General features: G+C 50.2%; 1 protein-coding gene across 1 annotated transcript in view; it reads right to left on the minus strand.

Annotated features, from left to right (window-relative positions):
• Nucleotides 1–22,826, minus strand: part of PAK1 (p21 (RAC1) activated kinase 1) — a 69,813-nt gene extending 46,987 nt beyond the window's left edge. Inside the window, exon 1 of the mRNA XM_057408558.1 lies at nt 22,731–22,826. The gene's annotated coding sequence lies outside the window, so the exon portion shown is untranslated. The remainder of the gene's footprint in view (nt 1–22,730) is intronic.
• Nucleotides 22,827–23,465: the final 639 nt, after the last annotated feature.

A 23,465-nucleotide genomic window follows, 5' to 3' on the forward strand; every position in this document is an offset into this window, starting at 1 on the left:
CAAGGCTTCTTCCAACCTGGCCTTGAACACTGCCAGGGATGGAGCATTCACAACCTCCCTGGGCAACCCCCTCACAGGAAAGAATTTCCTCCTTATATCCAATCTAAATTACCCCTGTTTAAGTTTAAACCCGTTACCCCTTGTCCTATCACTGCAGTCCCTAATGAAGAGTCCCTCCCCAGCATCCTTGTAGCCCCCTTCAGACACTGGAAGCTGCTCTGAGGTCTCCACGCAGCTTCTCTTCTCCAGGTTGAACAGCCCCAACTTTCTCTTACTCTGCTTACATCTCTGCCACACAGGGTTTGCTCCACAATGTCTTATAAAGGCTTTTGAGCCCTCTTCTTCTTTACTGTTGGGATATTGGGTTGGGGGTTGAGTGTTGCCAACACAAACACATTTCCCTCTTTCTTGCAGAGAGAAAAGGCCAGAACAATGTATGATGGGTGACAGTCAGGAACTTCAAGTACCTGGTTCCAAACTATTGACTTCTAAAATACATGCAATTGAGCATCTCTGACTGGAAAGCAATATTTTGACCAAAGTTGCAGCATTCTATAGAAACATTTCCCTATAAAAGAAGATTAAAATCAAGGCCAGGTTGGACACAGGGGCTTGGAGCAAGCTGCTCTAGTGGAAGGTGTCCCTGCCCGTGGCAGGGGGTTGGAACTGGAGGAGCTTTAAGGTCCCTTCCAACCCAAACCAGTCTAGGATTCTATGAATTACCTGAACAATGTTTCAATAAATCTGTGCTGGTGTTTTGAATGATTTAAAGTGTTCATTTTAATATAAAAGTGGGTAAATGTTCTCCAGCGACTTAGAGTTTACAGAACATCGGCAATGCGTGTCATTGTTATGCACTGCTCTGTATCACCAGCTAAGTTCTGTTTCCAGATCTCTGGCATTTCACCAGCATTACTGAGACTCTAAAGACCAGTTACTGGAAGTGTTTCTATTTCACCACCTTCTTGTCCACAAATCCACGTGCATGTGTAAGTCCTAAGGGCTGCGACCCTGCAGTTTGATCTGTAATACAAGATACAGGCACCAAACCTCAGTCTCACTGCCTTTAAAAAGGTCATACGTGATAGATAGCTAAAGGGTACTTGGCCTTCATGCCAGCAAGCCACCCACGGAAAACACTGGGAGTTTGGCCTCAATTAGGTTCCTAGGATCCATCCCATAATGCCCTGTATCACTTCCCACACAGAACTACCTAACAGCTCCTGGAAACAGGCTACATGTGATGGACACATCGACAGCATCTGAGGTGAGGCTTCCAAGGTGCATTGTGTAACAACTGAACTCAACCAACGCATGTCTGTGCTGTGCACACATCCTATCCATCCCACATCAACAGGGTTAGAGCAGGTTGGCTTCAGAAGAACAGTACCTAAAAACACACCTCCAAAAGGCACTTAGAGCCAAAACCACACTTGTAAAAGCAAAGAGCCCACAAGGCAGCTGCGCACCCGGGACATCACAGCACACGTGCAATAACCCTCTCACTTTGGTTCCCTGCTGCTAATAGTGATGGGGTAAGTAAAGGCAACAACAGGCAAATCACAGAATGGTTTGGGTTGGAAAGGACCTTAAGATCATCCAGTTCCAATCCCCTGCCATGGCCAGGGACACCTCACACTAAACCATGGCACCCAAGGTTCTGTCCAACCTAGCCTTGAACACTGCCAGGGATGGAGCATTCACAACTTCCCTGGGCAACCCATTCCAGTGCCTCAGCACCCTTACAGGAAAGAATTTCTTCCTTATATCCAATCTAAACTTCCCCCGTTTCAGTTTGAACCCATCACCCCTTGCCCTATCACTACAGTCCCTAATGAAGAGTCCCCCCCAGCATCCCTATAGGCCCCCTTCAGACACTGGAAGCTGCTCTGAGGTCTCCACGCAGCTTCTCTTCTCCAGCTCAACAGCCCCAACTTCCTCAGCCTGTCTCCATACAGGAGCTGCTCCAGCCCCTGCTCATCCTCGTGGCCTCCTCTGGACTTGTTCCAACAGTTCCATGTCCTTTTTATGTTGAGGACACCAGAACTGCACACAATGCTCCAGGTGAGGTCTCACCAGAGCAGAGTAAAGGGGCAGGATCCCCTCCTTTGACCTGCTGGTCATGCTCCTTTTGATGCAGCCCAGGATACGGTTGCTTTCTGGGCTGCGAGCGCACACTGAAGCCGGCTCATGTTCATTTTCTCATCGATCAACACCCCGAAGTCCTTTTCTAGAGCCTCTTTCCAGCACCAGATTGTCATCATTGCCCAGAAACACCTCCAGATCATCCATACAATAACTGCTGCCACCCCCAGTGTGACCTAGGACAAGGTGGATGGGTTTGCAGCCAGGAAGCATCGAGGTCTGAGAGCCAACTGCTATCCACACGGTGCCTTTGTGCCCCGATCTAACATCAGGGATGCTCAGGAAACTGGTGTGCTGCTGGTTGATGGTCTTTCTCATTCTGTTCCACATTTTCCCTGCCTCCATCCCTGGCGGTGTTCAAGGCCAGCTTGGACAGGGCTTGGAGCAAGTGGAAGGTGTCCCTGCCTGTGGCAGGGGATGGAACTGGAAGAGCTTGAAGGTCCCTTCCAACACAAACCATTGTATGGTTCTATGATTCTTATCTGCTCAATATTTGCTTAGTTAAGTATATGCCAGAGTTGAACATTTCCCCTGAGGGAACATGGCTACCAGCCCTATTCAACCCAATCTGACCTTCGTCCTCTAGGGAGCCAAGCAACATCCATCCATGTATTCAATGAGCCAAGGACTTCATACAGTATCCCTGCTCTGAACAGGAAGCCTGGATCATGTCCAAACTGGTCACCAGTTTATTGATGACAGCATAGAGTTTGCAGGATCTGAACCTTCAATGGATCCTTTATTTGGATCCCTGGAGGCAGCAGGGGCTTGTACACAAAAGAATCAACACCTGCGGTGCAAGTCAAAACCTATCCCTGTAAATCACAGAATCATAGGATGGGTTGGGTTGGAAGGGACCTTAAAGCTCATCCAGTTCCAACCCCTTCCACGGGCAGGGACCCCTTCCACTGGAGCAGCTTGCTCCAAGCCCCTGTGTCCAACCTGGCCTTGAACACTGCCAGGGATGGGGCAGCCACAGCTTCTCTGGGCACCCTGTGCCAGCGCCTCAGCACCCTCACAGGGAAGAGCTTCTGCCTAAGAGCTCAGCTCAGTCTCCCCTCTGGCAGGTTAAAGCCATTCCCTTTGGCCTGTCCCTACAGGCCCTTGTCCAGAGCCCCTCTCCAGCTTTCCTGCAGCCCCTTTAGGCACTGGAGCTGCTCTCAGGTCTCCCCTTCAGGAGCCTTCTCTTCTCCAGGCTGAAGTTTATCTGCTCCTGCTGGGAGCAGAGCTTTGTCCTCCAGACAGACAGCAGTATCTCAGCTAACACAGGAATTGTCCTAGAATTATCACACAGGATTTACAGTCAACAGAACAAAAGGGACTTTTAACTTCAAAAGCATTTCTGAAGGCAAAAGCAGCAGAGAAAGCTTTTCAAATGATGACTGTGAAAGGACAAAGGGGGAAGATTGCGCATTTATATTGGTCACTGACAACTGTGCCCGAGGCTGGTCATGGGAGACCAGGGTTAGAATCATAGAATGGTTTGGGTTGGAAAGGACCTTAAGATCATCCAGTTCCAACCCCCTGCCGTGGGCAGGGACACCTCACACTAAACCATCTCACCCAAGGCTTCGTCCAACCTGGCCTTGAACACCTCCAGGGATGGAGCATTCACAACTTCCCTGGGCAACCCATTCCAGTGCCTCAGCACCCTCACAGGAAAGAATTCCTTCCTTATATCCAATCTAAAAGGCATTCACAGGCCATACCAAATGATTTTATCTTCACTGAGGGAGTTCAGTTGATAACCTCTCAGAAGAGCCCCAAATAAGAAGGTAAGTTGGCAAAACAGACCCAGGCACCCAACTGGCTCCACAGACTGGACCAAAGCTTGGTTCTCTGAAGCTTTCTCTTTTTCCTTCCACTTCCAGAGTTAATTTCGGGACGGCACCAGTTCTTCTCTCCCAAAGGGAAAACCTGAAAGCAAACCAGACATGACAGCTTCCTAACAACTCCTTAGACCATGCTGGCAGAGCGTGCTGCTCACGTGTGAGCGTTCAGGGCATCCACAGCATCGTCTTGGGATCAGGGCAGAGCTACAGTTGGATGCACTCCAGGGATATTTTAGGAGAACAGAATCAAATTGCCCCACAACATCACTTCCAAGTTTCAGTCTAACGTTACAGCAATTTGCTCGACACGTTTTATTTCAGAGGACAGACTGGTAGAGTCTTATTAATGTGTCCACGTTCCCTAATGCAGCGTTTATATCATAAGGGATGGGATTCCTTCTCCTTCATGTTCTGCTTCTGATAACAGAAAGCATTACACATTCTTTGTGCAGCCTGGAAAAGAGATTTGGAGAGACTGAGCTTACGGCAGGCAGTGAGAAAGATGCACAGCAGGATGCTTAAGAGATCTACTCCCTCCCCACATCCACAGACTTGGAGCAGAGGATGCTTGGTCCTCTGGTTTCTCCTCCAGAAGTCCATGCAGACAACCAGCTTTCAAGACATTGGCTGAGGACGTGGTGGCTGCATCACCTGATGCTTTCAATTCCTGCAGCCCACCCAGAGCCACATCATCTGGGGAGCAAGACTTCCCTGCCTCCAACCTCACAGTATTTGACAGAGGTCACATTCGGACCCCTTTTGACAACACTGCCCAGAAAAACATGTGCAAGATGAGCACGTTTCTGTGCTCCTGTCACCGCCATCCACACAACCCTTCCTCAGTGCAAATGTTTCCAAACCTTGCAAGGATCTCACAGCATCAGAGAACATACTCAGATGACCCGAGGGCATTATTGTGCGTTCGGACCATCTGTTAAACCCACACGGGTTTAACACTGTCAGAAGATCGGTAAAGACTGGGGAAGCATCATAGAATCCCAGACTGGTTTGGGTTGGAAGGGACCTTAAAGCTCGTTCAGTTCCAAGACCTTCTTTCTTATATCTAACCCAAATCTTCCCTATTTATGTTGAAACCCATTCCCCCTTATCCTGCCCCTACAGTCCCTAATGAAGAGTGCCTCTCCAGCATCCTTGTAGCCCCCTTCAGACACTGGAAGCTGCTCTGATGTCTCCACGCAGCTTCTCTTCTCCAGGCTAAACAGCCCCAGCTCTCTCAGCCTGTCTTCATGCGGGAGCTGCTCCAGCCCTTGCAGCATCTCCATGGCCTCCTCTGGCCTCGCTCCAACAGCTCCACGTCCCTCTTGTGCTGCTGCCCCAGAGCTGAATCAGGGCTGCAGGGGGGTTCTCCCCAGAGCACAGCAGAGGGGCAGGATCCCCTCCCTGAGCTGCTGCTCACACTCTGGGGGTGCAGCCCAGCACACAGGGGGGTTCTGGACTCAAGCACACACTGAAGCCAGGTTATGGGGAGCTTCTCCTCACCCAGCACCCCAACTCCTTCTCCTCAGGGCTGCTCTCACTCACTTCTCTCCCCAGCCTGTGCCTGGGATTGCAACACAAGTTCAAGCACAGCCGCAGTTTCCTCTGCAAATGAAAGTCTTCAGTACAACACTTCAGGCCCTGAAAGCCACACAGAGCCTTGAGTCACTCGCTGGGTCCTGATCCAGCTGATTCTAAGAATCTGTATGCGAGTCGCTTACCCCAAAATTAACCTACTGCCTTGCAAAGTGCTGCTGAGTTTAGGAGAGTGATGACTTCCAGCACCTGCTGCTAGTCTCACGGCCCAGCTTCTCCCAGACAAATGCAAAGTCTTCTAAAACTATTTACAGCAGGAATCAAGGAAAGAACTAAAAATAAGAGTGCTAAAAGTGGAACAGAACCATCCGCTGGCTCAGCAGCCCCAGCTGAAACTCTCATTTCCAAAGCAAATAGCTAAGCTGAAATCACAGTCAGTCCTAGCAGCAGACTTACATCCTCAGCCAGGCATAACAGAGACTCATAGAGTGCTTTGGGTTGGAAGGGACCTTAAGATCATCCAGTTCCAACCCCTGCCATGGAAAGTGACCCCTTCCACTAGAGCAGCTTGCTCCAAGCCCCTGTGTCCAACCTGGCCTTGAACACTGCCAGGGATGGGGCATTCACCACAGGTTACACACACTAAGTTGCACACATGCAGGACGTCACCTCAAGAGAAGCTCCACACAGCAGGAAAACCTTTGTAACAGAGGTCTCCTGGCTTTAAGGACACATTAAAGGGAAGCTGTGGCTGCTCCATCCATGGCAGTGTTCAAGGCCAGGTTGGATGCGGCTGTGAAGACCTAAAGGTGTGCAGGCACAAAGAACCCTTGCAATGGTTACAAGAGGCAGTGCAGACCTTAACTACTGAATGTATGGTCTTATTCTGGTTTATTTGCAGGGGAAGGAAGAGTTCAGGATTAAACAGGGAACCCTCCACACACAGGTCTGTCTCAGAGAAGAGCTGGACCACTTGCTTGTATGCACAGAGGTTGGAAGCAATTCAAATCTGGGGCTTTATTTCTATTCCTAAGCCAAACAGAGGTTGCTTGTCAAAAGTCAGCTGGGATGTTAAAACCTCCCTCATGTTCCATTCTGCAGCTTGAGAACATGTAACAGGCTATGCCTGCTTCCTCCCCTGACCCATATATATCAAACTATAAAAGCTGCAAGCAGCCTATACAGAAAGGTTTGCTTTTGAGGAGGTGGAACAAAGAACATGGCATTCCTTTCTGAGTGCAACAACAACAGTGAGAACAAGGTTTCAAAGGTCACCATCATTATAGCCCCCCCGAGCTAGAATCACCCGGTCACAATTCAAGCCTCACAGCTCATCTCTTCAAGCCCAAAGGCTTGGCTAAGTTTGCAGGTCTTTTGGGGATGTTAAAGTGTACCCAAAGGGGCTCAGCTCCAGACACAGGCTGAAGCCAAAGAAAAAAAAGTAAAACTCGAAGTACTGAAGTTTAGGAGATCTGTATGGGCAAAAATCATAGAATAGTTCGGGTTGGAAGGGACCTTAAAGCTCATCCAGTTCCAGCCCCCTGACATGGGCAGGGACACCTTCCACTAGAGCAGCTTGCTCCAAGCCCCTGTGTCCAACCTGGCCTTGAACACTGCCAGGGATGGAGCATTCACAACTTCCTTGGGCAACCCATTCCAGTGCCTCAGCACCCTCACAGTAAAGAACTTCTTCCTTATATCCAATCTAAACTTCCCCCATTTAAGTTTTAACCCATTACCCCTTGTCCTATCACTACAGTCCCTAACGAACAGTCCCTCCCCAGCATCCCCATAGCCCTAAGAGCTCAGCTCAGTCTCCCCTCTGGCAGGTTAAAGCCATTCCCCTTGGCCTGTCCCTACAGGCCCTTGACCAAAGCCCCTCTCCAGGTTTCTTGTAGCCCCTTTAGGCACTGGAGCTGCTTTTATCTACTTTAAAATCAAAGTCCAGGTTGTTTTATCAAAACATTCCTGGATGTGAGAGGAACATCCTCAGCATGCGATGAGATGGATGCTGCATATTCATCTTTACCTGCTGACTTTATCACCTCACCCATGTTCCTCACCTCATTCCCAAAAGGAAAGAGTCCCATTTTAGCTTCATCTTGGATGGCAGCCCATCTCTCTGACCCTTTTAGCTGCCTTTATGCAATGCCTCCGTGTCCTCCTGGCAGTGTGGAGACCAGAACTGCACATCACACACAAAACACAGGTGCACCCAGCATTTACACTGAAGCAATACTGTTCATCGCTTTCCTGAGGATGACGGTGGCTTTTTTGGCTGCTCCTGCAGGGATGTTTCCTTCTCCATCCTGAAAAGTTACATCATCCCCAATTTTTACTTCCTATTATTCATGCAACATTCAACCTACAAAATAACCTTGCAGGGGCTTAAGATCTTGAAAGAAGCTTTCTGAAAACCCAAATACATTCCATCCTTTCTTAGTGGCATCCCACAGAACTTCACGGGCTGGGATTTTCCTGCTGGGATGGGCAGCAGGATTTTCATGTTCAGTTGCCACACTGACCCCTTCCCAACAGTTAACATTTATTTGTACATTCAGAGATCCTTATTACAGACCTTCCCATTCCTGCTCTCCTCTGCTGCTCCCAGAATCCCCTCTGGAGACCTTTTTATAGATGGGAATTACACTGGCAACTGCCCAGTCCCCTGGCACAGCGGCTGTCCATAGTGACAAATGATACAGCTTGGCCAGCAGCTCCACATTCAAGCTCCTCAGGACTATTGGTTGAACAGCATCCATCTCTGGTGACTTATTAATAGTTATATTTATTAATACCTAAATTACCTATCTGGTCTAAGTTTTCTTTTTGTATTGATCTCAAATCAGTTCCTCTGATCTATTGGTTACCAAGATTGCCCTCATGTTCCCAGCACCTTCAACAGTTGAGACTTGATGTTCTTTGCTATGGTTTTATCAAGTGTAAGTAACATTTCAATACCTTTGTTATCAAGCACTCCCCAAAATACCCTAATTGCAATGGATTATATTCTAATGTATGGGATATTTATGTCCTAATGAATATAAAAAGCAAATCCTAACATCCAGCCCAGGAAAATAAAGGTCCAGAACCACGCCATGGGCTGGGCTGCACCCCCAGAGCTTGAGCAGCAGCTCAGGGAGGGGATCCTGCCCCTCTGCTGTGTGAAGGGGAGACCCCCCCCTGCAGCCCTGATCCAGCTCTGGGGCAGCAGCACAAGAGGGACGTGGAGCTGTTGGAGCGAGGCCAGAGGAGGCCATGGAGATGCTGCGAGGGCTGGAGCAGCTCTGCTCTGGAGCCAGGCTGAGAGAGCTGGGCTGGGTGAGCCTGGAGAAGAGAAGGCTCCTGAAGGGGAGACCTGAGAGCAGCTCCAGTGCCTAAAGGGGCTGCAGGAAAGCTGGAGAGGGGCTTGGGACAAGGGCCTGTAGGGACAGACCAAGGGGAATGGCTTTAACCTGCCAGAGGGGAGACTGAGATGAGCTCTTAGGCAGAAGCTCTTCCCTGTGAGGGTGCTGAGGCGCTGGCACAGGGTGCCCAGAGAAGCTGTGGCTGCCCCATCCCTGGCAGTGTTCAAGGCCAGGTTGGACACAGGGGCTTGGAGCAAGCTGCTCTAGTGGAAGGGGTCCCTGCCTATGGCAGGGGTTGGAACTGGATGAGCTTTAAGGTCCCTTCAACCCAAACCAGTCTGGGATTCTATTATATTCTGTCAGGCTGTCTCCCAAATACATTTATTAAAGACAGAACTAGTTCAAGAGGAGTCAAAATCCATCTTGGACCAAGGACTTCTAGATATGGAGCATAAGCAGCTCCAGCAGGGACTGGATGAGCTTTAAGGTCCCTTCCCACTCAAACCAGTGTGATTTTCTCTCAGAAGAGCAATCCCAAGACTGCTTCACCTACCTGCTGTCCCTGCTCTCCTCCTCACACCAACCTGCTCCCTGCACAGCTGGTTCCCATCCTTTCCTTCCTCCTTTAGTTTTTAGGTACCACAAAGGGATTGATAAGATTAAACTGTGTCACCATGGCAGCCAGCTCCACTTTAACTAACACAGGGTTGAGATCCAAGCATTAACAACGCAAGTTTGGGACTGGAGCTATCGTGGCCTGAAGTGGGGTTTCAGTCTGGGTTCCTCCTGACCTGGCCCAAATGGAAAGTCACTCCTGTGCAATGGGATGACACTGACAGACACCAGGTTAACATGAGGTCCAAACAGCTGCAGACTGAAGCGGTTCACCCTGACTGAAGCACTAAAGCAGGCACCTTCCTTGCTGCCACCCAAAGCGCTTCTGTTCCTCACCAGCACATCCCTGTGACACTCGAGTTCAATGCTCCGTTCAGATGGGGCTGTGTGAATCTACCTGCCTGCACAGGCACTTGCAGAGCAGACTCAAACAGCTTCCTTCTTCCCCACCCTCCGTTCCTTGGTGTTTACACCCTTCAGAAGCCCATAAACAGGTCTGCTCTCCTTGGTGAATAGAGCAACACAAGCACAGAGCTCTTTTATCTGCCTTCTGCATCAATCCCTCCAGCCCCGAAGTCAGTTCTGTTGCTTTCCTCCTGTTTCCGCTGGAAAGTAATAAGGATCAGAGGCAGCAAACCCCAAAATCCCCCCAGCCCTCCCCCCTCACTCCAATGAGCAGCATCAGAGCCAATTGTCAGAATTAAGAGGTTTTAAAAATACCTTTCCATCATCTTAGGTGCCAAATCCCAACAGTTTCCGAGGGCATCAAGCTCCCACACGCTCGCTGGATTCCCACTAGAAGCCTACCCACATCTTTCGGTACGTAACCACATGAAACACTACTTTTGTTCTTGAGGTTAGGCTCTCCCAAGTGCTGCTAAGACAGTCCCTGACTGTTCCCGCTGGAACCCATGGGCTACTGAGAGAGTTATGGCCCCAGGTCAGGGAAAAACAAAGGGAAAGAAGGAAAATAAACCTCCAGCTTTGTTTGGTTCCTCCATGCCCAGCAGATCTTACTGAATACCTGCTGCACAGGTCCTGACAACATGAAAGGATCTCAGCTTGGTTTCATCTTGGCTGTGTGAATTTGGAGGCACAAATGCTGCCCAAGTCTTTCTGTACGCATTCCAGGTTGTTCAGAGATAAAGCAACGTGATGCTGTATCAGAGGGGCTTTGGACAAGAGCCTGTAGGGACAGGCCAAGGGGAATGGCTTTAACCTGCCAGAGGGGAGACTGAGATGAGCTCTTAGGCAGAAGCTCTTCCCTGTGAGGGTGCTGAGGTGCTGGCACAGGGTGCCCAGAGAAGCTGTGGCTGCCCCATCCCTGGCAGTGTTCAAGGCCAGGTTGGACACAGGGGCTTGGAGCAAGCTGCTCCAGTGGAAGGGGTCCCTGCCCGTGGCAGGGGTTGGAGATGGATGAGCTTTAAGGTCCCTTCAACCCAAACCAGTCTGGGATTCTGTAATATTGTGTCAGGCTCTGCCTCCCAAACACATTTATTAAAGACAGAACTAGTTCAAGAGGAGTCAAAATCCATCTTGGACCAAGGACTTCCAAGATACGGAGCATAAGCAGCTCCAGCAGGAGCTGACTGGGCAGATGCTAGGGGGTCACATCACTTGGGGACAGAGGAAGGTAAGAACATAATAACCAAACTAAGCACTCTATGCAGCAGGTACCACAATGCCAGACAGGTCTCTCAAGAGTAAAAAGGCACTTACTTGTGAGCTAATCCCAAGCAGCCACCAGCTGTCTTCCAGTCCTTACAGCCAGGTTCCAGTCCTACCGACAGCTCTAGGATCTTCAATACTACACTACAGCTGCATTCACTCCAATTGCTCTGTTCAGGTTTCCTCCAGGTCACCTCCCAGCCACGTGCTGAAAGGCAGAAGCACCCTTGTCTTTGCATGGCTTTGTGCCACCATAGCTCAGCTGGGTCAAGCTTCATCCCCTGATCCTCCAAAACACACCAAGTGAGGAGCACGCTCCCAGCAGGTATAGAGAGAACCCACCCATCCTTTCATCACACATTGAGTCTCCAAGAAAATGCAAGTTCAGAATCATACTTTTAATAGCAATTTTGCGTGGACCACATCAAAAGGAAAAGAGCTGCCAAGAGCCACATCCCTGCTTTATAGTCTTGTGATGGGAGCGGGGGGACTGGTTTGGGGGAAGAAAGCAAACCACCAGGTTCTCATCTGTTAGACGAGGAGAATGCAAAGTCAACCACAGGCTCTTTCCATCCAGATTTGTAGTGAGTTCATTAGGAATGCAGGATCAGAGCCCTCCCAGAGAGGTCAAACAGGCTTGACGTTGAAACTAGCGCAGGTTATGCTTTATAGAGAAGCCTTTCAGTGCGCACCCTGTTATAACTAAAACAACGCTCACAAGAGCCCCACCACAGAAGGGAAGTGTGTGAATTCATGAGGCAGGAAGACAGCACGCTCATCCTGCTGGATTTCTGAGGATTTACCTATAGCTGCAGGACGGGCAGATGGAACAGAGCCTCGCATCTTCAAAAGCAAACCCAACCACACCGCACGTTGGATGAGATCACCTTGTTGAGGTCACTGCCGCTCCACACTGAGCCAGAAGAAGAGGGTGGGATGCAGAGAGCGCCTGAGCACAATCAGGTACACAAGGCATCTTCTGTAATGCCCAGCTTAAGCCTTGATGACAGAAGCAGGTCTGATGTGAAGAGCAGAAAGCCACTTGCTGCTCAGATGAGCTTCTAATCTCCATGCCCATCACCTCCCGAACTGCACGCTTATGCATTCAATGCTGCCACATGTAAGCAGGTGATGAAATGGTTTAAAAGCAAGCAGAAGAAGCCCACACAAGCCCTGCTGGTGGCATCTGGACTAGGTCCCAGGATGAGTAAGTATTGGACCAGAAGGCAGGAAGGGCTCTTGCAGGATGTACCTAGTTTTGGAGAGGACTGGCTCTTAAAAAAAAAGCAAAGAGCATCTAAAATAAAGCTGATGATGTGAATTCAACAGAAAGCAAACCCAAGATGCTGCAGGAGGCCAAGGAAATCAAGCTGAGATCATTTCAACGTTGGCATTTGTTTAAAGTAGCCAATGCTTTTAAAAGAAGACATTGCACACACAACGTTTTTGGTTGGACCAAGTAAATGACTAAATTCTCCTAACTGCGGCCAGCTCGTCCCTTGTGTATGTTTGTCTTTTGCAACTCGAGGACCCATTTAGAGACACAGAGACCTAATGAAAAGCTGCCTATAAGGAAGGGGTAATGAGATTTCTGATGGTTTAACATCCCCTTGCTGCCTTCTCCCACCCTGTCCCCCCACATCCCCTCTTCTTTACCATGAGTATACTGGAGGCAAGTCAGGGAGGGGGGAACTGTTAACATGAGCTGGCAGGACGCTGTTTCAGCAAGCAGAACTTTGATGTGAGAGCCAGAAGTCTGACTCTGACGGTGCAGTGAGTCACTTGCTGACAAGTTGTGGAGGTATTTAGATCCTGGGTTTGAACTCCCAACAGCTGACACTGCTTTGCCTCGTCTAACCGAAAGGATGGGCCTTTATTGAACCTAGGATTCAAACACCGCCTGTGACCGTCTGCCTCCATTTACAGACAGCCTACACAGAGGGAGACACTGATTTACGCTGCTTGGGCTCTGCTTCCTGGCTTTCAGGAGCGGGCTGAAAGAATCTCTTTGCTTTTTCTTCTTGAAGAAAGTGCTGCTTTCGGCCTTCCCAGCCCTACCCTCACCTCCTCTGCACTGGGCACTGGTGAGGCTGCACCTCGAATCCTGTGTTCAGCTCTGAGCCCCTCACTACGGGAGAGGCATTGAGGGGCTGGAGCAGGGCCAGAGAAGGGCAACGGAGCTGGTGCAGGGCCTGGAGCCCGAGTGTGATGGGGAAGGGCTGAGGGACCTGGGGGGTTCAGTGTGGAGAAGGCTCAGGGGGGACCTGATCGCTGCCTACAAGTGCCTGAGAGGAGGATGGAGCCAGGAGGGGCTGGGCTCTGCTCCCAAGGAGCAAGGGATGGGACAAGAGGAAACGGCCTCAAGCTGCACCAGGGCAGGTTTAGATGGAGCTGAGGAACAATTCCTGCCCCAGAGGGTGCTCAGGCATTGGAACAGGCTGCCCAGGGCAGGGCTGCAGTCACCGTCCCTGCAAGGGTTCACACCCCGTGGAGACGAGGCCTCAGTGCCATGAGGCAGTGGTGGCCTTGGCAGTGCTGGGAATGGTTGGACTGGATGAGCTTAAAGGGCTTTTCCAACCTCTTTGATTCCATGATACTGTGGCTCCCCAATACGGAAAGAGGGACAGGAACTGCTCTGACTCATCTGCAGCTTCAACAAGGTGAAGTGTCAGCTTAATTTGGTTCATACTCTTCAAAATCTGGTTTAGGAACATAAGGAAGGGCTTCAAGCAGACCCAGAAAAGTCCTAGTCCTGCTCATTCAGACTGTTTTAGCACTGGCCCGCTGGTGGATGAGGCTCCTGCTGCTCTCTGTGAGTCTGGTACAGCCTCTTCCATCATCCTCTCTGCGAGTCTGGTACAGCCTCTTCCATCATCCTCTCTGCTACCATAGAAGTCAAAACCATGTAGAATTTATAAGACAGACAAACGTAAGAGACAGCAATTTTTAGCAGACACCTCATTACCAAGGCATAGAAGCTGAGGCAAGAACAAGAAATATGATGAGCCAGAAATTAAAAGACAGATTCTTTTGTAAGAGATGAGCAGAAGGGTGACACAATACTTGTCACTGGTGCTGCAGTTCCCTCCCCTCCCAACTTCTCTGCTTTTCTGTAAGTGCAGATTTCACTGATTTGGGTTCATTTACTCATAAGGTTAATGTTGGTGTGAAGATGCAGTCCATACCCTCACTCCCCCCCCCCAAAAAGGAGGGATTTGAGGCTCAAACCAAAGCCTCTGTGTGCTTAAATCTCCTTTTTTAAGCCTCTGAGGCACACATGGATCAAATCCTGACATTTCCCTCTGCAGAGGAGAGTGGGAGAAGCCTCTTTTACATGACACAGATTTCTGCACAGCTCTCACATCTCCACAGTCTTGGAGCTGAGCAGAAAGCATCAAACACCTTACCACACCCCCACAACACGCATGCTTTTCCCTAAAGAACCACACTGATTCCTTGAATTATCAGGCAAGTGGATGGGTTTGAGGAAGGACCACATGGCATTAGCACCACTCATTTCTAGGCTGCTCCTTTGAGTTCAGCTCCCAAAGGTTATCCAGTATTCCCAAAGCTGTTCCAATTGTTCCCAAGTGGGACTGAAGATGAGTGCAATGGCAGGGCAAAGCAGAGGTGTGAACTATAAGCCTGTGGTTAATGTTTGGTGGTGAAACAGAAGAGGGGGATGGTCTGGTCATTATGGCAAGAGAATTCAAACTTATATGGAAAAATGAGTTGGGAGTGACCACATCCAGGAGATGAGCAGCAAAAGGGAGGATTCCCATTAGATATAAGGAAGAAATTCTTTACATTGAGGGTGCTGAGGCGCTGGCACAGGGTGCCCAGAGAAGCTGTGGCTGCCCCATCCCTGGCAGTGTTCAAGGCCAGGTTGGACACAGGGGCTTGGAGCAAGCTGCTCTAGTGGAAGGGGTCCCTACCCATGGCAGGGGTTGGAGCTGGAGGAGCTTTAAGGTCCCTTCCAACCCAAACCAGTCTGGCATTCTATGATCTTCATTTTATATCTTTATCTTCCTCCAGCCTCTCTCTTGCATGGACACTGAGTATTCCTGGAGCAACATCTCATTTCAGCACAAGTGCCATGAGTCAAGCAGATCAAAGCCTCTCAAGCAAATCCTGTATTAGAGACATTATTTAACAAATTATAATACTTAACAAAGCAGAGAAATTCCTATTGGAAATTCAGCTCTAAATCATTTAAGGTTCCACAAGGCAATTAGATCTACAGCCTGAAAATCCCATTTCTGTATTACAAAGGCCATAGAGATATTTCTGAAGCAGGAAAAACGTGAAGCTTTTCCTTTCCATGAACCAATGCTCCCTTTCACAAACTTATTCCTTGACCCCTGAGCTTGAACCAAAGGGTTTGCTCTCGATGTGCTTTGTTCTGAAACAGGTTTTGTCTGATCTACTAAGAACCAGCCAGAAAGAGGGTGCTGAGGCACTGGCACAGGGTGCCCAGAGAAGCTGTGGCTGCCCCATCCCTGGCAGTGTTCAAGGCCAGGTTGGACACAGGGGCTTGGAGCAAGCTGCTCTAGTGGAAGGGGTCCCTGCCTGTGGCAGGGGTTGGAACTGGGTGAGCTTTAAGGTTCTTTCCAACCCAAACCATTCTATGATTCTATGTGAGCATCTGCCTTTCCATTTTTGACCCCAACCACAGTCCAGTTATACACTAATTGCGATGACACTCAATCAAAGCAGCTTGTAAGCACATTATACTATGACTGCGTCTTCCAGGCTGTTAAAACCGATGTTGTACTGCATCAAACACTTGGGCTCCACTAAGAGTTAACATACTCTGTGGTTTGTAACAGAAAATGACATTCAAATTTGTCTGGAACGAGCTATTCCTGAAAGGATAAGGACAGATAAATGGTTCTATTTCCAGCAGAAGTGCAAAATGTAATGGGAGTTTTCTAATTGAGTGTCTTATTAATTTTAATGAGCTAATCAATATTGCATTTCAAATCCTGATGTGGCCCTTGGTTAACTCCTTTCTGTGCTGGGCACTCGCTGGTCTCTGCAGCTGCCACCTGATTGTTAAATGTACCTTGTATTATGAAGGGACACCAGAGTTGAGGCTCAGGTGAGCAGCTGAATGAACTAGAAAAACAAAGGACACATCAGGAGCCTGGCCTCATTTGGGTTTTATCCCCTCTATCACAGAATCACAGAAAGGTTTGCGTTGGAAAGGACCTTAAGATCATCCAGTTTCAACCCCCTGCCATGGGTAGGGACACCTCACACTAAACCATGGCACCCAAGGCTCTGTCCATCCTGGCCTTGAACACTGACAGGGATGGAGCATTCACAACTTCCCTGGGCAACCCATTCCAGTGCCTCACCACCCTGACAGTAAAGAACTTCTTCCTTATATCCAATCTAAACTTACCCTCTTTCAGTTTTAACCCGTTACCCCTTGTCCTATCACTACAGTCCCTAATGAAGAGTCCCTCCCCAGCATCCTTGTAGCCCCCCTTCAGACACTGGAAGCTGCTCTGAGGTCTCCACGCAGCTTCTCTTCTCCAGGCTGAACAGCTCCAACTTTCTCAGCCTGGCTCCATACACACTGGGTTATAGAGCTCAGGAATAAGCTCAAACACACACTGCACCTTACACAGGTGCTAGCACAGGGCCTGGAGCTGAAATACACCCAGCTTCAATATAGATGGGATTGGAAAAGGGGGGGTTGGAATATTCCTCCCTTCTGCTGCTGAAGGAAATCAGCTTTCCCTTCATCCCAAACAAGCCTGTACTCTGGAAGCACATGAATTCTACGTTCAGCTGTGACTTCCAGCCTCTCCAAAGCATGACTGAGATAAGACATTCTTGGAACACCTACTAAAGGCAAAGGAGAGATGCAACCTGGCACAAGGCCTTTAAGTTGAATTCATTGTTGAAACTGCAGGCTGTTCACTCACAGAGATTAAACCCAAGTTCCACAAAAGGAATCGCTTCTCTTGCTATGGAGGAGTTTGGGTTAAGTGGCCAAGCCAAAACCATTTTAAGATCAGCAGAGAACGTGCAACTGGGAATACGTAGATGCACAAAATAATCTCCATTGGAAAAGCTTTATGCTAAAGGAGTGATATGGTATTTCACATTACACTAAGGTTCTATATGTGAATGAGGAGAAAACCCACATGAAACAAGCCATCAGTTCAAAGTGAACTATTTCTCACTCCAGCTTTAACCTGCCTTTAACCTGCCAAAGGGGAGACTGAGCTGAGCTCTTAGGCAGAAGCTCTTCCCTGGGAGGGTGCTGAGGCGCTGGCACAGGGTGCCCAGAGAAGCTGTGGCTGCCCCATCCCTGGCAGTGTTCAAGGCCAGGTTGGACACAGGAGCTTGGAGCAAGCTGCAAGGTGTCCCTGCCCGTGGCAGGGGATTGGAACTGGATGAGCTTTAAGGTCCCTTCCAACCCAAACCAGTCTGGGGTTCTATGTACAGCAGTTATTTTCCTCCCCATTCTCCATTTAGATTACAGGTATGGACTGACGATGGAAAAAGAAGAGGGGAAATAAGGCACAAAACAAGATTTGGGCCCCACTTGCATGCACCACTCGACATCCCTGTGGTCCCACAGTTACCCAGGTGAAGGAAGTGTTTCAGCAGGGCATCCTGCACTTCCAGGCAGCCACAGGGTATCACACACGTTGGTAATTGGGATCACAAAGGGCCACTGCAGGAGAAATGGTTTCATTGCACGAAGTACATTTGGTTGCTATTTCTGCAGCCTTCTGAGCTGGCCTGGCTCTTCCAAATTAGGGTCTTTCTGCTATACCATTAACTTGTTTTTTCTCCTCCTTTTTCTAAGCCTAAGGTGATAAAAGGATGCCCGATTTGCCACCACATTACTTGACCAATTCTAGAGAGGAAGTAGGGAACACAATGACTTTAAAGCAGTTAAATCAGCTTAAGAGTGAAATAAACCACCTATACAGCAGGTCCAAAGAGCACAGCCTGCAAGAAGGAAAGAAATCATGGCAGGAAAGTTACTGTTTAACCTGCGTCTCAGACTAGATGCGAGAGATAGAGAAAGGCCATCGTCAAATATACATCTGGAATCAGGAACTTTTGGATTACCAGTTTAAGCAGATACTCCAGAGCCCAAACAATTCACCAGGGGTGTATTAGTGCATAAAGCAGAACAGAAAACTTCCACTTTTTCTTCAAATTCCCCTGGAAATGCACTTAATCAGATCACTCTCGAGTTTCCTCTTCCCTCAACCCCAACAGACAAGTGCTAAAATGAAGGGAACTGGTACAAGCTGTGCAACTAAAGAGGCTGCAGGAAAGCTGGAGAGGGGCTTGGGACAAGGGCCTGTAGGGACAGACCAAGGGGAATGGCTTTAACCTGCCCGAGGGGAGACTGAGATGAGCTCTTAGGCAGAAGCTCTTCCCTGGGAGGGTGCTGAGGCGCTGGCACAGGGTGCCCAGAGAAGCTGTGGCTGCCCCATCCCTGGCAGTGTTCAAGGCCAGGTTGGACACAGGGGCTTGGAGCAAGCTGCTCTAGTGGAAGATGTGCCTGCCTGTGGCAGGGGTTGGGACTGGATGAGCTTTAAGGTCCCTTCCAACCGAAACCATGGGATTCCATGATTTGGTTGCAATGCTGCCTGCCTGCATCCCTACAGCAAGGAGTAAGCGAAGCTCCTCTCAGATACCTGCTGCCACAGAGGAGCACACTGCATGGGAGACAGAGGAAATCAGGGTGGCTACAAAGAGGAATCAGCATTTTTAGAGTGCAACTTTCTGACCTATATTAAAACGCCTACTGAAAGGCTCCACGTACCACATCCTGAAAGGGCCTTTAACTCTCTCCTGATCATACTGAGAGCTTGGGGAGACCCGTTCAGCTCTGAGCATCCCCGTTTGCATCATGTGAACCCCCTCAAGGGCTCTGAACCTGCGACAATCACCCCACCACCAGTGCTGCACAGGAGAGAGCATGGGAGGACCCAAACACCCCTGCCTAAAGCTCCAAGGATGTGCCTCAGGAGGGACAGGAGTAAAGTCTTCCTCTCCTGCACAAAGGAGCAGTCATTCAGTGTTATCCCTCACAGCCACATGAGCCACGCACACTGCTCCCAAAGTCAGGAATTTCAAGCCTAAACTTGAGTACATCCTGGTTAGCATGAGCAGCATCAGATGTTTTTAAGCTATTCATTCCTGAAGAGCATCACATGCCTTATGCTCAGACGGGAAGAACTGATCACAGCGACTTATGTGCCGCATGAGTGAGCAGCTGCTGACAGTCCAAGTTCTGCTGCCACCGAAGGGAAAGGACCAGCCATTCCCATCTCTGGGAACAGGGGTGCAAAGAGGGTCCTCCCAGGTGGGAGCTGTGCAAGTGCTTAACAAGAGCCACACGCTACACAAACTAATTTCTCAGTAAGAGCAAGCCCTCAGCATCAAGCAGAGCACTCCCACATCCTCCCAACTCTGACACAGACCAAGACATCAGGTCGAGAATGAGTTCAGCTCCTTGACAGGCACAGAAAAAGGCTCCTTCAATACCTTAAAGGGGCTGCAGGAAAGCTGGAGAGGGGCTTTGGACAAGGGCCTCTAGGGACAGGCCAAGGGGAATGGCTTGAACCTGCCAGAGGGGAGACTGAGATGAGCTCTTGGGCAGAAGCTCTTCCCTGTGAGGGTGCTGAGGCGCTGGCACAGGGTGCCCAGAGAAGCTGTGGCTGCCCCATCTGGCAGTGTTCAAGGCCAGGTTGGACACAGGGGCTTGGAGCAAGCTGCTCTAGTGGAAGGTGTCCCTGCCCGTGGCAGGGGTTGGGACTGGGTGAGCTTTAAGGTCCCTTCCAACCCAAACCACTCTGGGATTTTATGATGATTCTTTCACCCAATACAATTCTGACACACAATATTCTTTCACCTTCCCACAGAGGAAAACACCAACAAAAGATATTCTTGTACCTGTCAAAGGGCTAACAATTGACTTAAAAAGTGTGACTTTTGGTTTTAGTCGCCTGGTTTCAGTCCGTTTCTTGCACCTCCTCACAACGAGTGGCCGCATCCTTCACAAAGCCTGTTTGCTTCTGTTGTCTGCTGCAGACAGGATGAGCTGTAAAACCAGAGCCCTTTCAGGGTGGAGCTCTGGGGCATTTCTGTATTTCGCTGCTGAGAAAAGCCCATTGCAGCTCTCGGTGGTTGCGCAGACGCCGGCGAATAGAAGGGAACTGGAGCTGAACCAGTGACTTCTGAAATGACAGAACTTCCCACATGGAGGAAGTGGCACAGGTGCACGAAAGGGAAAAGAAGGGAAGAAGCAGCACTGCAGCTCACTCATTCAGAAAGCAAGACAGAACCAAAACCCTACTTAGTGAAGTAGGTGGATTTCATGCACTGGTGGTCAAAGCTGAGGAAAAAGGTCTGCATGGACCTGGAAAAGGCTACACAGGAATCAGCAGTAATCAAACAGTTCTTTGGCTTCTTGGGCAAGAAGAGGGTTTAATCCAGGGGGAGCAATGCAGAGACACAAAAAACAAGCAAAGCATTTCCACCTGTGCAAGTTCCACTGGACCTGTCACATGTTTCCTCCAATATCCCCATGCTGCATGGAAAAGCATGGATAAAAGCTTACATTTCATAGAATGGTTTGTGTTGGAAGGGACCTTAAAGCTCACCCAGTCCCAACCCCTGCCACAGGCAGGGACACCTTCCACTAGAGCAGCTTGCTCCAAGCCCCTGTGTCCAACCTGGCCTTGAACACTGCCACGGATGGGGCAGCCACAGCTTCTCTGGGCACCCTGTGCCAGCACCTCAGCACCCTCCCAGGGAAGAGCTTGTGCCTAAGAGCTCAGCTCAGTCTCCCCTCAGGCAGTTAAAGCCATTCCCTCCCCTTTCTTTTCTGAGCAACCTCCAGAGCACACAATATTCCCTACAACCAGTCAAGGCATTCCCGCTGTCACGCTACAAGAACGCTTTCCTCTTCAATTTTATTTTCAGCTTTCATTTCCAAGTCAATGAACAGCAGTTATATCACCTCATTGAAAGCAGCTGGGCCCTCCCCACAGGGCTCAGAACGGCTGAATACCCACCCAGCTTATCCAGCCTCAAACTCCAGCTTTGTTCTCCAGTACAGCCAAGAACAAATTCCATCCCGTGGCACAAGACAGGGGCAATCCATGGTTAAACACATGCAGTATTCAGACCCGTTTAGATTCTCACTGTACCTTCTGTTCTCTGTGCAGAGCTTCACTCTGCTGACTTACCCACAGAAAATAGGCAGGGAAAAGCAATTTCTATGCATTTGGCAGACACACACACCCCCAAAGAGGAGGTTTTCCAGCCTTATCCTAATAAGTGAGTGCATTAACACACGGAGAGGTGTTGGAGCACCAGGCAGGAAGATGCTCCTGTGTAATGTGTGCAACACCAGGAAACTCCAGGTAAGAAGGGGGAGGCGGTTCAGGGAGAGGCATCCATGAGGCACTGTACAAAGAGTAAGTGCAAGCAAAGAGAACAAACCCTCTTCCGTCTGTGCCTGGCACAGCCATTTCATCCAGTGCAATACCTGCTTTCACTTTGTAAAGCCTGGCTCACTGAGCTTTTACAGCTGTTCTTAAACACACATATATATTTATATACCATATTTAATCAGCCCACAAAGCACATGGCTTACAGCACGTAAAAAGTCCCAGCAATGAGCCCGGTTTTGACATCTATTTATAAATCCTGCTCCTGAAGAACTCCTGGAGTTAATGTCGGACTGAGGATCGAGTAGTGCTCAGCAGGAGCCGATGCACCACGACGCGCACACACACACGGATGGAGCCGGCTCTCCTGAATGCGAAGCCCTCTGGATAACAAAAGGAGCAGGGACAGGGATTGGAGGCACGGGGGAGCTGTGGAGAGGGGCATTTCCATGCAGGGTGGAGGAGAGAAGCGCTGCTGCCCCGCAGAGCTCGTTCTGGGGGTGCTGCCTCTCCCTCGGGCTCCCACTGAGGAGCACTCAGAGGTGCCACCATCTGACGGTGGCCATTCAATGCTACCCTCGGCTGAAGCCCCTGCTTTCGGGGCTGGGCTAGAGAGCTCCTGAGCTCGCTCCCAATCTGAATTATCCCACGATCCCAAGTTCAGCTTTCCTTTTAAGTACTTTCTTAGCCAAAAGCCACGGCTTCATCCACACACACGGGCGAGGGGGGTTAAAAACCATCCCATCCCTTCGCACCAGCAACACAAAGCCCCGGGGCTGCATCACCCCATCGCCCAGCAAGGGTCCAGCTCCTTAACTCTTTGTGTCTGCCCACAGCACCCGCTCCTCCAGCCGAAGGCAGCGCGGGGTGCGCAGCACAAACTACGGGCTAAGCCCCGATTCTCACCCCAACCTTTAGCTCTGGGACCCCAGAACCGCGGCTAAAGATAACCCTTTGTTAAATGAATGAGCAGGAGGGGGGAGGCAGGAGGGAGCCAGGCTCAGAAACCCCCTCCGATAAGAAAAGGAGGAGAAAAAAAAAGGATGAAGAGAAGCAGCAAAACCCCAGCAGCTCAACCCCTGCGCAAACTTCCCGGCTCCACAACAACAAGCGACGAGGAAATGCCCTTTCCCCGGCCCGGCGGGACTCACCTTCCGCCCGCCGCAAGGTGCTGCCCGGCTCCCCAGCACCGCCTTCCTTCTCCTTCCCTTTCCCTTCCCTTCCCTCCCCTCCGCTCCCCGCCTTGCCGCAGCCATTGGCTCCAGGCGGCCGCCAAGGTGGGCACCGGGGCGCGGTGGGGCGGGACCGGGGAAGGGGGAGCATCGGACGGTGAAGCGGGGGGGGGGGGGGGGGGGGTATCGGATGCGGATACGGGATGGAAAGTTTTAAGGGCTTGTGGTACCTTCTCGGGGCAGCAGATCCGCGGTTCGGCGCTTGTCTCGCCGCTGTGGTGCCCCGGGGAGCCCGCACCTTGGTGGAGTGAAGGAAGGAAGGAGGAAGGGAAGAAGGAAGGGAAGGCAAAGCGCTTGTGGCTCACGCCATCACGGGAGGCACAAGGCGGGGAGCGGATCACCGGTGATCACACCCTTGGCGTGCAGCGCTGCAGTGACTCTATGCTGTTGGCCCTATGGCGCTGTGCTATCGCAGAGCCGGCTCCGGTGAGGGCTGGGTGATCCCCAAAAGGCAGGAACTAAGCCGGGCCCTGCCCTGCTGCCGAGCTGCACAGGCTGAGGGGTTGCGCTGTGTGGAGTGCAGGGATGCGGATCCAAAGCTTGCTGGGAACTTGTCAGCCTGCTCGCAGGAGTTCGGGCTCAGTGCTTGTGCTCTGCTGAGAGAAAGAGAGGAGGGATTTGATTGAATTCGAATGGGAAGAAGCGCTTCCCATG

This window comes from Pezoporus wallicus, unplaced genomic scaffold (genome assembly GCF_028554395.1).
Source record: "Pezoporus wallicus isolate ANWC-B61680 ecotype Strahan unplaced genomic scaffold, APGP_CSIRO_Pwel_v1 contig_7461, whole genome shotgun sequence".
NCBI lineage: Eukaryota > Metazoa > Chordata > Aves > Psittaciformes > Psittacidae > Pezoporus > Pezoporus wallicus.